At 40.7% G+C, this 18292-nt stretch overlaps 1 pseudogene; it reads left to right on the forward strand.

The window, feature by feature from the left end:
- Nucleotides 1–12188: 12188 nt before the first annotated feature.
- On the forward strand, nt 12189–14121 carry LOC144258651 (E3 SUMO-protein ligase ZBED1-like; annotated as a pseudogene).
- The last annotated feature ends 4171 nt before the right edge of the window (nt 14122–18292 follow it).

An 18292-nucleotide genomic window follows, 5' to 3' on the forward strand; every position in this document is an offset into this window, starting at 1 on the left:
AATCACATGATTCATCATGATAATATTTTTTAATTGCATGATAAATCACAGTTATTTTTTTAATCGCTTGACAGCCCTAATTTAATAATAAGATATTAGTAGCTAGCTACCAGTGATCTAATCCTGCTCCCACTGAAGTCAGTAGAAACATCATCTACTGATTTTACTCAGAACTGGCCTGAAGCCAGCGCCAATTGTTGTACCACAGAATCATAAGAACTTAAGAATGGCTATACTGGGTCAGGCCAAAGGTCTATCTAGCCCAGTATCCTGTCTTCCCACAGTGGCCAATTCCAGATGCCCCAGAGAGAATGAACAGAACAGGTAATCAAGTGATCCATTCCCTGTCGCCCATTCCCAGCTTCTGGCAAACAGAGTTTAGAGACATCATCCCTGCCCATCCTGGCTAATAGCCATAGATGGACCTATCCTCCATGAACTTCTCTAGTTCTTTTTTGAACCCTGTTATAGTCTTGGCCTTCACAACATCCTCTGGCAAAGAGTTCCACAAGTTGATTGTGCATTGTGTGAAGAAATATTTCCTTTTGTTCATTTTAAACCTGCTGCCTATTAATTTCATTTGGTGACCCCTAGTTCTTGTGTTATGAAAAGGAGTAAATAACACTTTGTTATTTACTTCCTCCATACCAATCACGATTTTATCGACCTCCATCATATCCCCCCTTAGTCATCTCTTTCCCAACCTGAAAAATCCCAGTCCTATTAATCCCTCCTCATATGGAAGCCACTCCATACCCCTAATAATATTTGTTGCCCTTTTCTGAACCTTTTCCAATTCCAATATATATATATTTTTTAGATGGGGCAACAACATCTGAACACAGCATTCAAGATGTGGGCATACCATGGATTTATATAGAGGCATTATGATATTTTCTGTCTTATTATCTATTCCTTTCTTAATGATTCCCAATATTCTGTCACTTTTTGACTGCTACTGCACATTGAGTTGTTGTTTTCAGAGAACTATCCAGAATGACTCCAAGATCTATTTCTTGAGTGGTAACAGCTATTTTAGACCCCCATCATTTTATGTGTATAGTTGGGATTATATTTTTCAATGTGCACTATTTTGCATTCATCAATATTGAATTTCACCTCACCTGCCATTTTTTTGCCCAGTCACCCACTTTTGTGAGTCCTTTTGTTGCTCTTAGCAGTCTGCCTTGGAATTAACTATCTTGAGTAGTCTTTTATCATCTGTCAATTTTGTGACCTCACTGTTTACATCTTTTTCCAAATTGTTTATGAATATGTTGAATAAGACTGGTCCTAGTCATAGTCCCCCCTGGGGAATACCACTATTTACCTCTATCCATTCTGAAAACTGACCATTTATTCCTACCCTTTGTTTCCTGTCTTTTAACCAGCTACCAATCCATGAGAGGACCTTCCCTTTTATCCAATAACAGCTTATTTTGATTAAGAGCCTTTGATGAGGGACCTTGTCAAAAGCTTTCTGAAAATCTAAGTACACTATATCCACTGGTTCCCCCTTGTTGACATGCTTGTTTACCCCGTCAAAGAATTCTAGTAGATTGGTGAGGCATGATTTCCCTTTAAAAAATGTGTTGGCTCTTCCCCAACAAATTATGTTCATCTATGTGTCTGATAATTTTGTTCTTGACTGTCGTTTCAACTTCAACTGAAGTCAGACTTACCGGCTTGTAATTGCCGGGATCACCTCTGGAGCCCTTTTTAAAAATTGGGGTCACATTAGCTATCGTCTGGTCATTTGGTACAGAAGCTGATTTAAATGATAGGTATCAGACTACAGTTAGTAGTTCTGCAATTTCACATTTCAGTTCCTTCAGAACTCTTCGGTGAATGCCATCTAGTCCTCTTCACTTATTACTGTTTAGTTTATTAATTTTTTTTCCAAAACCTCCTCTAATGACACCTCAATCTGTGACAGTTCCTTAGATTTGTCACGTAAAAAGAATGGCTCAGGTTTGGGAATCTCCCTCACATCCTCAACTGTGAAGACTGATGAAAAGAATTCATTTAGTTTTTCCACAATGGCCTTAGCATTCTGGAGTGTTCAGTTAGCATCTCGATCATCCAGTCGCCCCACTGGTGGTTTAGTAGGCTTTCTGCTTCTGACATACTTAAAATAAAAATTGGTATTACTTTTTGAGTCTTTGGCTAGCTGTTCTTCAAATTATTTTTTGGCTTTCCTAATTATATTTTTACATTATATTTGCCAGAGTTTATGCTCCTTTCTATTTTCCTCACTAGGATTGAACTTCTATTTTTTAAAGGATGCTTTTTTGCCTCTCACTGCTTCTTTTACTTTGTTGTTTAACCATGGTGGCACTTTTTTGGTTCTCTTACTATGTTATTTTTAATTTGGGGTACACATTTAAGTTGAGCCTCTATTATGGTGTCTTTAAAACATTTCGATTTAACTTGTAGGGATTTCACTTGTTCCACTGTACCTTTTAATTTCTGTTTAACTAACCAACTCATTTTTGTAGTTCCCCTTTCTGAAATTAAGTGCTACAGAGTTGGGCTGCGATGGTGTTTTCCTCACCACAGGGATGTTACATTTAATTATATTATGGTCACTCTTTCCGAGTGGTCTGGCTATATTCACCTCTTGGGCAAGATCCTGTGCTCCACGCACGACTACATCAAGAATTGCCTCTCCTCTTCTGGGTTCCAGGACTAGCTGCTCCAAGAAGCAGTCATTTAAGGTGTCAAGAAACTTTATCTCTGCATCCCGTTCTGAGGTGACATGTACCCAGTCAATATGGGCATAGTTGAAATCCCCCATTATTATTGAGGTTTTATTTTAATAGCCTCTCTAATCTCCCTGAGCATTTCACAGTCACTATCACCATCCTGGTCAGATGGTAGGTACTATATCCCTACTGCTATACTCTTATTATTAGAGCAAGGAACTACTATCCATAGAGATTCTGTGGTACTGTTTGCTTCATTTAAAATGTTTACTTCTTTTTATTCTACACTTTCTTTCACATTTTATGCCACTCCCCAGGCCAGCACGACCTATTCTGTCCTTCAGATATATTTTGTACCCTGGTATTACCCATTGATTATCCTCATTCCACCAAGTTTATGTGATGCCTGTTATATCTATATCCTCATTTAATATGAGGCACTCTAGTTCACACATCTTATTATTTAGACATCTAGCATTGGTATGTAAGCACTATAAAAACCTGTCACTTTTTAGATGTCTGCCATAACATGATGTAATTGAATTGGACATTCTTCATTTGACTCTTTCTCATCAGATCCTACCTGTATTTTATCATTTTCCATTCTCTCCTCCTTACTAGAGAATCTTCATTAATAAATCCTCCCTTAAGGGATGTCTCTGTCCAAACCACGTGCTCCTCCACACCTGTCGGCTTTCCCCCAGCCCTAATTTAAAACTGCTCTACGGCCTTTTCAATTTTAAAGTGCCAGCAATCTGGTTCCATTTTGGTTTAGGTGGAGCCCATCCTTCCTGTATAGGCTTCCCCTTTCCCAAACGTTTCCCCAGTACCTAACAAATCTAACCCCCCTCCTCCCTATACCATTGTCTCATGCATGCATTGAGACCCTGCAATTCTGACTGTTTAACTGGCCCTGCATGTGGAACTGGAAGCATTTCATAGAATTCTACCATAGAGGTCATAGACTTCAGTCTCTTACCTATCAGCCTAAATGTGGCTTCTAGGATCTCTCTCCTATCCTTCCCTATGTCATTGGTATCATATGTTTATTCCCCATCCCCAATCCCCCACTGTTCCTCAGACATTATTCTCAACTGCTGGAAATGGCCCACCTTGATTATCACTACAAAAGGTTTTTCCCCACCCCCCATTCTCCTGCTGGTAATAGTGCACCTTAAGTGATCACTCTGGTTACGGTGTGTATGGTAACATCCATTGTTTCATGTTCTCTATGTATATAAATCTCCCCACTGTATTTTCCACTGAATGCATCCAATGAAGTGAGCTGTAGCTCACAAAAGCTTATGCTCAAATAAATGTGTTAGTGTCTAGGGTGCCACAAGTACTCCTTTTCTTTTTGTGAATAAGACTAACACAGCTGCTACTCTGAAACTTGGTATCTACATGTACCATGACCACTGGCTCCTCCCCAGCACTAAACATAAGTCTATCTAGATGTCTTGAGAGATTTGCAACCTTTGTACCAGGCAGGCAAGTCACCATGCAGTTCTCCTGGTCATCACAAAACCAGCTAACTACATTTCTAATGATCAAATTGCCCATTACTCATACCCGTCTCTTCCTAATAACTGGAGTTCCCTCCCCTGCAGAGGTATCCTCAGTGCAAGAGGATACCACAGTACCATCTGGAAGGAGTCTCCCAACTATGGGATCATTCCCCTCTGCTCCAATTAGATGTTCTCCTTCCCTGAGTCTTTCATCCTCCTCAACAGTACAGCGGCTGTCAGACTGGGGGTTGGATTATTCTACTGTGTCCCGGAAAGTCTTATCTATGTACTTCTCTGTCTCCCTTAGCTCCTCCAGCTCAGCCACTCTGGTCTCCAAAGCCTGTTCATGGTCTCTGATTGCCAAGAGCTCCTTACACCAAATGCACACATACGCCACCTGCCCATAGGGCAGGTAATCATACATGATGCATTGGGTGTAATAAACTGGATAGCCCCCACTCTGTTGATGGAATTCTGCCTACATTATCATTTTACTCCTGAAGGTAGTTCCTTTCTTGATGTTTTGTTTTTAGCAGGAAGTGTTTTTGACTTTAAGTTTAAAGAATGTGAAACGTATCTATACCCCTGGCTTACATTCCCCCCTATAAATTCCTTCGCAAATCTCCCCTCTGAGCCACCCCTGTTCAGTAGCTCCTCTGGTCAATTAGGAATGGGCTTTTTAAAACCCTGGTCTTCCTGAGTAGCCATGCCCCCTGGTTAAGGGTTGATGGGTGCTGAAAGGCTTAGGGATCAAAGCCTCCTTAAGAAGCTCTCAACCTTGCCTAGCAGGCTGCTAGGCTCAGCACACAGTGCCCCAAACAAACAGACCTAATGGTATATTTCAGTCAATCAACACGTACACCACAAACACAAACACACACTACAGACAACAAACTTACCCCAAGGGTCATGTAATCACTCCTCCTTCACCTGGAGAACTCCCTCGCAAAACTCCCCTGTTAGCCACTGCCGTTGGCTAGCTCCTAAGCCAGAGTAATTTTACCTTGGGATCCAGGCCAGCAGCCAGCAACTAATGATGTCACCAATTATTTACATAAGGGTCTGAAATAGGGCAGTTATCCAAAATGACAAGAATACATCAAATTTTCTCTTGCTGTTCAGGGTAGGATCTATATGCCTTGCTCAGTGGTTTGTGCTATTCTTGGCTGTTTCCTTCCAAGGTGACTTCAGGCAAACAGGCATGTAGTCTTCCCTTGTTCTTTCCCTATTTCAATCCCCTTAATTTTAAAATAATTTAAAGCTTTACACTGTGCTCCAGGCTTAGATATTACTACAATGGCAATCAAAAATACTTAGAGGAAAATGATGCATTAAGTATCACACCAGTTTTGTTACTTTTATTTTTGGTTAGAAGTGTCACATGAGTGATGAATTTGCCCCTTATGGCATTGTCTTCATTAGGAAAAAGGGTGTGTTTGTACCTGATGTTAGATAACACATTGTAACTAACATGAGGTAAAATCCTAGTGAAGACGAGAGTTAAGCAGATCAAAGTACACTCCAAACTCCTCTATAATCTTTAACTCAACTTGCTTTCTTGTGTTAAACCTGAAATCTACCTTGCCTTCATTTGGACATTATACTCTAACTTATCTTACATTAATTTAAGCTAAGAATACAACTTTTTTCTAGAGTAGATGCACCCTTTGACTTTTTCTTTATATTTTGTTTTCAAACTGCACATGTTGAAGGAAAAACCCTGAACAAAACTAGTGAGTTTCATACACTTTACACATGCTGCAGGAATCAGGGTTTGCTTGAATCAAACAAATACATTTGTTAGTCTCAAAAGGTGCCACAAGTCCTCCTTTTCTTTTTGAATCAAATGCATATTGTGTAAACCGTATCAAATCCTAGATCTGAAATTCTAGATCCTGGATAAGTTACACCTTCACCTCAACTTAATAGTTTTAGTCCATTTCTACTTCAGTGTGACAAACAATTATACCTTTTGTGAAGAAACAAAAACTTACTTGAAACAAGCTAACATGAAAATGGTTTCAGAGTTTATTGCCAAAGATTTGTGCAGTCCTAGAATAGCTATGATGTGAATTTAAATGCTAAGAGTAATAAGTAGATACAACATACAAATAGTTGACCTCTTCCAAATGAAGCATGCTATTGATGTATCAAAAAAATGCTCATCCTGCTTGCAAAAGGATACTATAAGACATACCAAATAGTGTAGCTGGAAAAACACAGATCTATTGAGCCATTATATAAACTCCAAATATTTAGAATATCATATTAGAGAAAGCTCTATATGTACTTTTCTGAAACTGTAGAATTGTTCTACATTCAAAAATGTTGTTACATTGACATTCATTATGACAAACAATATGATAATCTAAAACATTTTGGGCTGTGTGGGTAGTTTTTTATTACTTAATTTGTAAAAACTGAAAGATTATATCTGTCGGGACTAAGAAAAAGTGCCCTAAACCAACCTGACTACAGATTTTCTGATAACACATAAAAAGACTTTGAATACAGCTGATCAAAAATGCCTTTTTTTTTTTACCCATGGACTATTTCAATAAAAGTGTTTCATTTTCATTCACGTTTTCCACAGAGCTCTATGACTTTTAATTGAAAACACAGTTTTTGACAATACAAAAAAAAGTCTAAATAATTATTTTTTCCCCTTCAGTTTAAAATATAAAATTTCTGTTTGGAAATGCTGATGCAGTACCTTGAGGGAGTTGTATTATGGGCATCTGATGCCCCCATTCTCATTACAGGCTGGGCTCCCTGGGTGCACTAAATCTCCCACAATGCATCTCTTGAGCTACTGTGGTATATCATGGAAGTCTCTAGTCATGATTCATCAGTGCAATCCCTGTTACTGGATTATTTTTTTCTTTTAAGAACAGGTTAGACAAACACCTGTATAAGTAATCCTGCCTCAGTGTGTAGATGATCCTTGAGGTCCCTTCCAGTCCTATATGTCTATGATTAAAGTTGTTACTGGTGAAATATTAGCCCCCATTGGAGTAAATGGCAAAATTTTCAGTGACTTCAGTTGGCTCAGGATTTTACCCTACATACCAAGTACCAATTATTAATTGTTATTATTATTATTGTTGTTGTTTATTTATTTACATTCTGGCATTAGTTAGCTGACCAACAGGATTGGGCTGTCGTGCAAGGCATGTTATAAACACATAGGATGTCCTGGCCCCTTCCATCAAGTGTTTGCAATCTTAGGACCTGATTCCAAACCCACTGAAGTCCATTGACTTCTGTGGGCTTTGGCTCAGGCCCTAATTTAAGACACAACAGAATGAGTTATTGTGAAAAACTTTATGAAGTATGGGAAGCATATAGGACTTGAGTCACTAAATCTGTGGATCCCAGGATCTAGATAGGATGCAGCTTTACAACCAGCACATCCCAGACCCTTTCTGCTATAGTTTTGGAGGCCAGCTCCACAGCAACCTGCATCCAGGGATGATGTATAACATTCCGCCTTCCACTTCAGCTATGCCACAGCATCCATAGAGACAGCCAAGGAGGAGTTAATGCAGTTTGGAGTAGCATTACTTCTCAGATATATGCCTGATTAGATATCTGTGGGATTCACAGGGGAGCATGCTATGGAGAACAGTTGCTCACTGACTCCTTCCTCCCCTATTCCCAGCCCATCTTCTGAATCTAATCACAGTCTCAGCATGGAGTATAATAAAGGGGAGACACGGGAGTACTAGTGAGACACTGCTTTGTTGCCTGGCCTTTTAACGTGACATAAGTTAGGGTTGCAAATAATTATACAACTGTCACATGACAAGGCCAATAGCCACTGATTAATCTGTTATAAACAAAATCTTCCACAGGATCATGGGGAACATTGCAGAGAGCAAGCAGTTCCAACTGCATATGTCTACTCAGTACTTTCAGATGGGCTCCGTTGCAATTGTGAAATGAAATACAACCTGTAGGTAACACAAATGCAGACCTGAGCAAGAAAATAAATATACACCAATCCTGACTGAATTCGTCCAGAGTAGTAGGGACTGGGAGTGACATGCTTTATGGTTCTCCCAGGATGCACAGTGATTTTTGGTGAGGGAAGGCAGTACATTTTTGGTATTCCATGGACACTGTGAATGTGAGATGAAGTATGGCTGGGGAACCTGGCCCACTGGGGAAAATGGGAACATGAGGCAACTAAACTACCATTCCCATAAGGCATAGTAGCAGTATTTCCAATTCTAAATATATAATGTTTTGCCTAAATAGTTGTGCTTTTTGGCTGAAAATGTTGGGTTTTCAGGCATGCAGTTTATCAATACAAAATCTAAATTTTCAATGGAAAATTTATCACAAAATATTGTGTTTAGTTGAAATCCCAATTTTCTGTCAAAAACAGTTTTGATGAAAATTTTCAACTGATTATACAAAATATACATTCTGATGACAGCCTATACAGGTACCGACATTCCTTTGAGCTGACCTGGTTCATCTTTACAGAAAGCTTGCCTATTTATTACCTAATTGTTCATCAGTATATGTAGGGCACTTTGAAGTAAGGGAAACGGAAAGGTACTGACATCCTTCTGGACTCATAAAATGATTTCTTTGTCTGACTGACAATTCAGAAATGAAATCTTTTGTAGTTTCCTTTAGAAAGGACAGCATCATTAATGACACTGGAACAAGACTGTTTTTCTTCAGTATTCACTCCTATAGCTCATAATTGTTCAGCTCTCTAGGATTAAATAAAATATTTTACAAGTTAGACTTAAGGAAGACACAAATTTCTTAAAATTATGCTGGAAGGCACACCAGATAGGCTTGCTAATTATGAAACTTAATTATAGTATCCATCTTTCATTTTATTCCTTGAGATTTAAGTGACAGCATCGTATAAACTCATCCATCATGTCAAGCTGACTCATCATCCTTCCTGGTTTTTATATATAAAATGAAATTTTAGTTAAAAAAATCTTTGAAGAGATAAAGTTTATGCAGAGCTTAGCAAACCTTTAAACTATTTGATGAGCAAACTCCAGCTGGGACAGGGACAAACCCCAGCAAATAATGTAGGATAAGCAAGTCTCATCTGGTGGTGATCATTCTTGATAAATGGGATGGGTTATGTAAAAGAGGAGTACAGTTAAGGCGCATCTACATATAGAAGTTTGTAGATGCACCCATTGCAGCTCTGCTTGAGGTAGCATGCTAAAATAGCAGAGTACCTATGGCAGCATAAGGTGTGGCTTAGGTTAGCCATCCACATACACCTCCACTAAAGCCCCCTGGGTGAAAACTTGGGTGGCTAGCCCAAGCTGCCTCCCATGCTAACCCAGCTACATTGCTATTTTTAGCAAGGTAGCTCAAGCAGAGTTAGTGCAGGTATGCCTAGAAGATCTGGGCACCACACCTCCATGCTCAGATGTTGATGTACACTTAGAAATTTACCAGCTGATGCTAATGACGAAATAATGTCCACTTTCTGTATTTTTCCCAAAAGAGGAATTCTGAAAATATAGCTGAAAGATTATCTAATCATTAAAGTCAAAACTGAAAAATGTTTATGGGACACAGCTTAGAAGTAGTAGAAATATTAGTGTTGAAAATGTGACAAGGGAACTCCAAAAAAACAATGTAATATTATTAATATTGCCCATTACCGCTGTTAGCAATGCTAATAATATCCTGAGAGATTTACTCTCTTTTGAATCAGCCTCTACTCAAGGATTAAAGTCAATGAGAGTCTGTGTTAAGAGTGACAGAGAAAAAAAGAGTCAATCTTAGGTTGCAGGCTAGTGGGGATTGCTGATAAATAATTTACCTACTTAGACATAGTTTTGTATTAAAAAATGAAAAATAGGCAAAACCTTTAAAAAAAAACAAATAACTTTTATGTTTTACACATTGTTATCCACATGTTCTCATTATTACCATCCTGATCGTGGCTTCACACTTCTCCCCTCTTCACTTGTGGGTGGCTTAATCTGGTAGCCTGGTTATAGAACTTGGAGTCCAGGGTCAGTGAGAGCCATGTGACAGGGCCACAGTACATAAAGAGAAACCTGTGGTTCCATTCAGTCAGTAAGAGATACTTGCCAGTAGCAGGAAGGCTGTTTGTGGTACAGTCAAGCTGGAGAAATGTTTCATGGTTCAGGAGACTACCAGGGAAAAGGGAACCAGTGAGAGATATGAAAGGAAGTTCTGGGAGGCTCTTCAGCTGTAGAGTCCTAGAGGGGTCTGAATTTGGCTGGGAAAATGACAAGTGGATGGCAGCAATGAGGAAAAGTAACTTGCAACCTAGCCCAGTGACCCAGTGGACAGTAAAGCTTTAACCTGGAAGGATAGAGGGGATTATTCTATGAAGCACTGACCCACATCCCACACCCTGCCACCCGCATCTGGGGCTAAGCCCCCTACCCCAAGCTCCCCACTGCCCACAGCTAGGTCTTTCCCCCCAGCCTGGTGCCGCCCACAGCTGGGGCTGGAGCTGACCCTGAGACCCGTGCCACCCGCAGGTGGTGCTGACCTCCCCTTCCCGAGCCCCGTGACTTCTGGAGCTGGAATTCACACCACCACCCTGAATTTGGGAGCTCACCCCCACCCCTGAGCCCTGTGCTGCCTGCAGCTGGGGCTGAGCCCTGCTCCCCATGAGCTCTGCACTGCCCCCAGTGGGGTCTCTTTACCCCAGCCCTGAGCCGTCCACAGCTGAGGCTGGGGCTGACCCCCCACTTCCAAGCCCCATGCTGCCAGGGGCTAACCTCCCTCCCCACGCGAGCTTGGGAACTGACCCCCCATGAGCCTTGTGCTGCCTGGAGCTCACCCCCACCCCGAGCCCTGTGCCTGCTGAGCACCATGCTGTCTGCAGTTGGGGCTTAGCCCCGCCCCCCCCAGTCCTGTGCCGCCCACAGCTGGGGCTGGGGCCGAGGCTGTGGCCGGGGCTGACCCCTGCCCCACAACCCTCTCTGTGTCACCCACAGCCAGAACAAATGCTCAGTTTTGGTGAAAAAGTAGGGACACCTGGGACAAAGCTGAAAAAGGGGACTGTCCTGGCCAAAATGGGACATATTGTCACCTTAGCCAGTCTGCACCTTGCATGGCCAGGGCAGTCCTCAGCTCTGTCCCGGCTGCCAGCCCCTCACTCCCGAGACCAACCCCCCCTGCATCGTGCCCATTGCCCCAAGCCAGCCACTTGGTCCAGGGGAACCCCACAGAGAACATGAAGCCTGGCGAGCTCAGCCTCCCTGCAACAGCCTCTCCTCCCCTGCAGTATGATGAGTCCCTGAGGTAAAATCCACACTCCCTTGCAAACAAGGTCTCACTCAGCTGAAGAAAGCCCACCCAGCTCAGTAAAAGGAGGCAGGCCTGGTGAGCCCAGTACCAGAAACCACCCTTCCAGAAGCAGCAGCAAGACACCTTCCTCACCCTCCTTCTGCATAAGATATTGCTTGCTCGTCTCTGTTGACACCCCACGTCCTCCCAGACCCTTCTCCTGCACAAGTCATTGCTTACTTTCCCCCCTCCCCTGTCCTCCCCCAACACTGAATGCAGATTTCTAAGATGAAACTCTCTTTGGACAGGAGGTCAACCTGGTGAGCTCAGAAACCCAACCCAACAGGAGCAACATCAAATATTCACCTTTCTCCTGCACAACTCACACCCCTCTCATCTCCAGAGTACTGACTTTCTGCGATAAAAAAATCTTACCCTTTAATAAGCCAAGACTCCTCTAAAGGACATGTACAAAATCGTATACAAAAGGCTAACCCAGCAGCAGCTGAGAGAAAAAGCTTCCTGCACCATTCACTCCCCTAGTGAATGTTGATCCTGAGGTAAACTCTTTCAGTATCCATGGCAAGGACTCTTTTGAACAGGAGACAAATATATTTTGGTTATATAAAAGAATTTATTGAGTTATTCCAGACATTGTCACAGTTGTACTGTGTTTTTATGATCTGGAGTGATTAAATATCAGAAAAAGCTAATGGAGCAAAGCAGCAACAGTTCAGATCTTTTGAATGGGAAATTTATGTTTAAAATACTTCCAGATGGTTCTTTGGCTAAAAAGACTGTTATCTGTAGCTATTGCAAGGCTGAGTTGAAATTCCCAAGAAGCACTCTAAGTCTGGAGTACCAGCTATGTTCTAAGCATGCTTTTGCCTCCAGATCTTGTGCTAGAGATAACCCACCACAAGCAAATGAATACAGCCAGCCGTGACAGAGTACAACTTCAGAGTTTCAGGATCGCTACAAGCCCATGGATCAAAGTACAACACCTTAACTAATGCTATTGCAAAGTGGATAGCTATGGACTGCAGACCACTCAACATTGTAAATGACAGAGAGCTAAGTGATAGTATTGAAATTGCATCTTCTAATCAGTCATATATCTTCCCCTCCTGAGGAAGCATTTAATAATGAATAACTGACCTATATGACAACAAGAAGACTACAAAAAAAGACTACTTCTGAAAATGCACTGGCTGTTGCTTTGACTGGCAATCACTGGACATCCTTGAGCAATCATAGCTATCTTCACGTAATGGCACACCTTACTGATGCTTGCATGGACACTGCAGTCATCTACTGTAACAGTAACACATACTGAAGAGAGATATTATGCTGAAGCATGTGCAGAGCATTTCATGGATGTTGCAAAAGAATGGAATATTTAAGAAATGGTAACAACAGTTAGTACTGACAATGCACATAATATGGTAGCAGCAGCCAGTCGCTTCCCTTTTGAATACATGACGCACATTTCTTATAATAAGGGATAGCTCAGTGGTTTGAGCATTGGTCTGTTAAACCCAGGGATGTAAGTTCAATCCTTAAGGGGGGCATTTAGGGATCTGGGGCAAAAACTGGGGGTTGGTCCTGCTTTGAGCAGGGGGTTGCACTCGATGACCTCCTGAGGTCCCTTCCAGTGTTGATATTCTATGATCCATTACAGTAGCGCTCAGTGATGGTGGTTTTGAAAACGTGCTGGCAAAATGTAGAAAACTTGTGGGCCATTTCAAACACAGTCCAGCTAACAGTACAGAGCTAGGAATACGACAAGCTGCAAACAGACATAAACAAGAACCTCTTGTACATGATATTTCAATCAGATGGAACTCCACATTGGCCATGATTCAGTGCCTGCTTTTCAATAAAGCCATTATCACATCTACATTTGTTCTTCAAAAGCACTATCTATCAGTGCCGACAGATAAGGATTTTGAAAAACTGCAAAAGCTAGAAACACTGCTTGAGCCCTGAAGGTTTGTGACTGAACTCCTTGGGGAGGGAATTGCATGTCTCCTGTTTCATGGTTTTACCTGCATTTTACCATATATTCCATGTTATGTCAGTCTCTGATGAAGATCCAGCATATGTTGTTCGATTTAGGAACATTTTCATAACAGATTTTACAAAATGCAAAGAAAGTCCCAATCTGAGCTTTCTAAAAATAGCTACAGCACTAGACCCAAGATTTAAGAATCTGAAGTGCTTTCCAAAATCTGAGAGGGATGAGGTGTGGAGCATGCTGTCAGAAGTCTTAAAAGAGCAACACTCTAATGCGGAAACTACAGAATCTGAACTACCAAAAAAAGAAAATCAACCTTCTGCTGGTGGCATCTGACTTAGATGATGAAAATGAACATGCATCGGTCCCTACTGCTTTGGATTGTTATCGAGCAAAACCCGCCATCAGAATGGATATATGTGGTCTGTAATGGCAGTTGAAGCATGAAGGAGCATATAAATCTTTAGCACATCTAGCACGTAAATATCTTTTGATGCCAGCTACAACAGTGTCATGCAAATACTTGTTTTCAATTTCAGGTGACATTGTAAACAAGAAGCAGGCAGCATTATCTCCTAAAACTGTAAACAAGACTGTTTGTCTGAGTGATTGGCTGAAAAAGAAGTAGGACTGAGTGGACTTGTAGGCTCTAAAGTTTTACATTGTTTTATTGTTAAGTGCAGTTATTCTTTTTTACATAATTCTACAGTTGTAAGTTCAGCTTTCTTGATTAAGAGATTGCACTACTGTATTTCAATGAGGTGAATTGATGTTTCAATTTTATAGTGCAAATTTTCGTCATAAAAATAAAGTGAGCACTGTACACTTTGTATTTTGTCTTGTAATTGAAATAAAATATTTGAAAATGTAGAAAACATTCAAAATATTTAAATAAATGGTATTCTGTTATTGTTTAACAGTGCAATTAATCACATGATTGTGATTAATTTTAATCATGCTATTAATCATGATTAATTTTTAATCACACAATTAATCGTGATTAATTTTTTTTAAATTGTTTGACAGCCCTAAAAACAATGTAACATTCACAATCCAAACACACACCTTTATTAACCCAAACATACAGTCACATACTCATTAATCCTACTTCTATCTATATTTTACATTATACTTAGCATGCTTACTCTCCGTAGTCTTCTCTCCATCTGTTCTATCAGGGTCCTTTTCTGCTCTGTCCCAGCAGCACTGTTGCTGCTGCTGTCACCCTGTGGTTACTGTTACAGCTACTGCTTGTGGTGATTCCTTGCTTCACTGCAAAAACCCAATGCAGAGTTCTGGCCTCAATCTTCTCTGTTTCTGATTCTTTTGCTTCTTCTCCCAGCTGCCTTCTTCTCCTGCTCCTGCCCATCCTAAATTTTGCAAGTTGACTCTTTGTTTTTTATACGATTTTTGACCTGTTCTGATTAGCTATTCTTTAAGTCCTTCCTTATCCTCCAAACAAATTTAGACCCTTTCTGATTGGTCCATTCTTATAGTCCAATCACAACTACTAAATCTGGTGGTCAATCAAAGCTCTTACATAACAAGTCTTAGTATTGTGGTCTCTTTACTATTATGGTCTGGAGACCCTCACCTAATTTTGGACTGAACATGCCCGACTGACCCTTCCCTGCAGTGTTGGGGTGACCTTTACTTTACTCTATATTACATTTGTCTGCTTGTCAACACGCAAGTTATATGCTGAACTGAAACTGCTAATTAATTTTTCCTGGCTGTGTGCCAACATTTCACACATACGAAATTACCAAATAATTAAACTGTAAACAATTACTTCATATTTTAATATGTATCCAATTGTTAATTTATGCATATTAATGTTACGGTCTGCTGTTACCACCCTATTTCTTATCAATTTAGTTAATTTTATTTTAGTTCTTCCCATATTGAAAATCATATTAATAGTGGCAAAGCAATGTTTTCAAGTTCTGTGCTTAGGAAACAGAATAGAGCAGCTCAACAATCTGTACTATCAACACCACCAGTTTGGGGTGTCTGCCCTGTTTTCAACAGTCTGCTCTGAGACTGGCACTCAGAGTTGTCATCTACTCCAGATAGCATGACATGCTGCTCACTTCAAAATCGACATAAGGCTGCCAAACACATAGGACAAGGGAGAATCAGGTCCTATATAGTGCCGCTTCTTAAACATTAAGCAATAATTATTCTTTTAGATGCTTTCAGAAACCTGAATATCCTCTTCTGTTTAGGACCAGAGATAACATAGTATCAAATGTAGAGTAGAAAATGTTTAGGCTCTCAAAAGGTGTCCACTTTACAATGCTTGCCTACAAAATATCTTGTTAAATAGACTAAATTTCAGTTTTCCCACTGAACAGCTCACAGCAATAAAATAGAAGGTGTAAGGCCTAAGTTCACAAAAGTACTTAGGCATTTTGATATTGAGTGCTTAACTTTAACACTTAACTTTTAGGCTCCTAGAAAATCACAGGAACAACAGAGTGATTCACAAAGCCTGAAGAACTAACTATACCATGAATGAGGAGAGTTAGGTGCCTTAAAATGCTATTCAGGAAAGCATGCATGCTACACAGGGAGCTGCCTAAGCTAGTCAATGGGAGATGCTGACAAGAGGGGTGTTCACTAAGCCCACCACTCTCACTGAGATAAGTGTCTAGGTCCTGTTTGCAGGTGGCAATATATCTGTTAGTGATTCTCAGTTGTAAATCTTCTATTGGAGTTAGCAGCCTAAGGTGGTTTTTTCCCCCAAGAAATGGAAAGAGAGAAGGAGGAGGAGGACCTGCCTCCTAACTTTCAGCCCAGTAACTAAGATACTCACCTGAGATATGGGAGACCACTGGTTTAAGTTGCCCCTCTGCCAGGTGAGGAGAAAGGACTTGAACAGGGGTGTACCACCTCTCAATGATTACTCTAACCATTGATCTGTGGAATATTTTGATGTGGGTATTTCTGTCTCTCCTGTTGAAGCTGTTGCACTGGGGATAATTTAAGAATCATTGGGGTAGATGGACTAGACACTGGCTTTTCCACATCCTGGGTGAGTGCTCTAACACCAGGCTCCAGAGTCTCTCTCATGCTTGTGCTTGTTCATTCCTGTTCTGTGTCTGGCCCAATGACTTTACCATGCAACTACTTCAAAAAGCTCTGCTGAAGGAGCTCCATATCAGAATGTCCTATAACCCAATGTTTAGAGCACTCATATGAGAGGAGGCAGATCCCCCACAACCACTCCCACTCCTCTCCCAAGCACATCTACCAGACTGGGCCCTGCACGTGAGTTAGGTATCTGAATACCTACCTGTCTTCCCCAGTTCATGAGTTGCTCTGGGGCTTAGGCAGGATATCGTCATCCAGACACCTAGAGTGAGGCAGCAGTGTGAATGCCCAGAGGTAGAAATATCTGTTCTGAGGGAACATTTAATTATAAAAAAACTTATGTACCAAGAGAGTTTAGACACCTTCATGGGTCAGCAGGAGTTTTGTGTATCATAGTGGAGCATAAAACTGAGACGTGGGCAACTAACTCCCCCAAGGGAGGAGTTTCGGCACCTCATTACCCTTGAATTTAGGCTTAAGTGATGGAAAACCACTATTGGAAAAGAAAGCAGAACAGTGGTTGCACTGATCAGTAACTGTAGCAATTTTCTGGCTAAAACATACCCACATTTTGTTTCACAAACTTTTCTAGTTTTCACAAAAAATATATATGAATCAAAACTACATCAAAAAAGGGTGATTGAAACATTATCAAAAATGAGCATCTGGCTCGACAGGATAAAGCTATTCTCAGTCGTATTATTCTAGGCAGGTTCTTACACAGTAATAATCACCATGATATTTGAGCACTAGTTTAAAATAACACACAGCTACTCAAACAGCACAAAGCACTAGAAGTGGACTGTGTCGAGAACAAACCTAATGGACTGGGGAAGGACAAGATGACATCACAGGTATTTTCAATCTCTAACTTCTATGACTTTTAGAAAGCCACATTTGTATGTACCTCAGAAGATAAGTGCTCTTTCAATGGAGACTTCAGTACTTTTATCGCATTTTCATTCTCTTGAAATGTTAAAAGGATTTAGAGCTTGCTACAGCTTTTGTGACTGAAGCGTAATAATCTGAGGCTGTACAAGCTTGTTGTGATAAATGAATGAGGGGATATCTCCCTTTGATAGACACCCAGCCAGCCAGATAGCTATAAAGTCCCTCTTGGTGGCTGCTTGCTTTACCTGTAAAGGGTTAAAAAGTCCCCAGGTAAAGAAAAGGGAGTGGGCACCTGACCAAAAGAGCCAATGGGAAGGCTAGAACTTTTAAAAAATGGGAAAAATGCTTTCCCTTTGTCTCTCTGTTGTTCTCTCTGGGCTGAAGAGACAGGGGCAGCTGGAATACTGTGTAAAGTTTGGACCAGGTATGAAAATTCATCATCCATACCTAGAAGAACTCATTGGGACAGTGAATGTTTAGATAGACACGATCAGGGTTATTTCTTTTATTTTTTGTAAGGCTTGTGGATTCCTCTGTGCTAATCCCAGATGCTTTTGTTTGCTTGTAACCTTTAAGATCAACCCCCAAGAAAGCTATTTTGGGTGCTTTTGGAATTGCTCTTTTGAAATCTAGCAAAATCCTAAATTCCAGATGTATTTTCTTTCTTTTTGTTGTTTAATAAAATTTACCTCTTTTAAGAACCTGATTGGCATTTGTGTCTTAAAAGGTCTGTACGTACAATTTTCAATGAGCTGGTGGCAACAGCTGGGTTTCCCTTTTATTTGTTTTCTTCTCGGCTTCCCCAAGGGAGG

The sequence above is a fragment of the Eretmochelys imbricata genome, chromosome 1, assembly GCF_965152235.1.
Source record: "Eretmochelys imbricata isolate rEreImb1 chromosome 1, rEreImb1.hap1, whole genome shotgun sequence".
NCBI classification, from domain to species: Eukaryota; Metazoa; Chordata; order Testudines; family Cheloniidae; genus Eretmochelys; species Eretmochelys imbricata.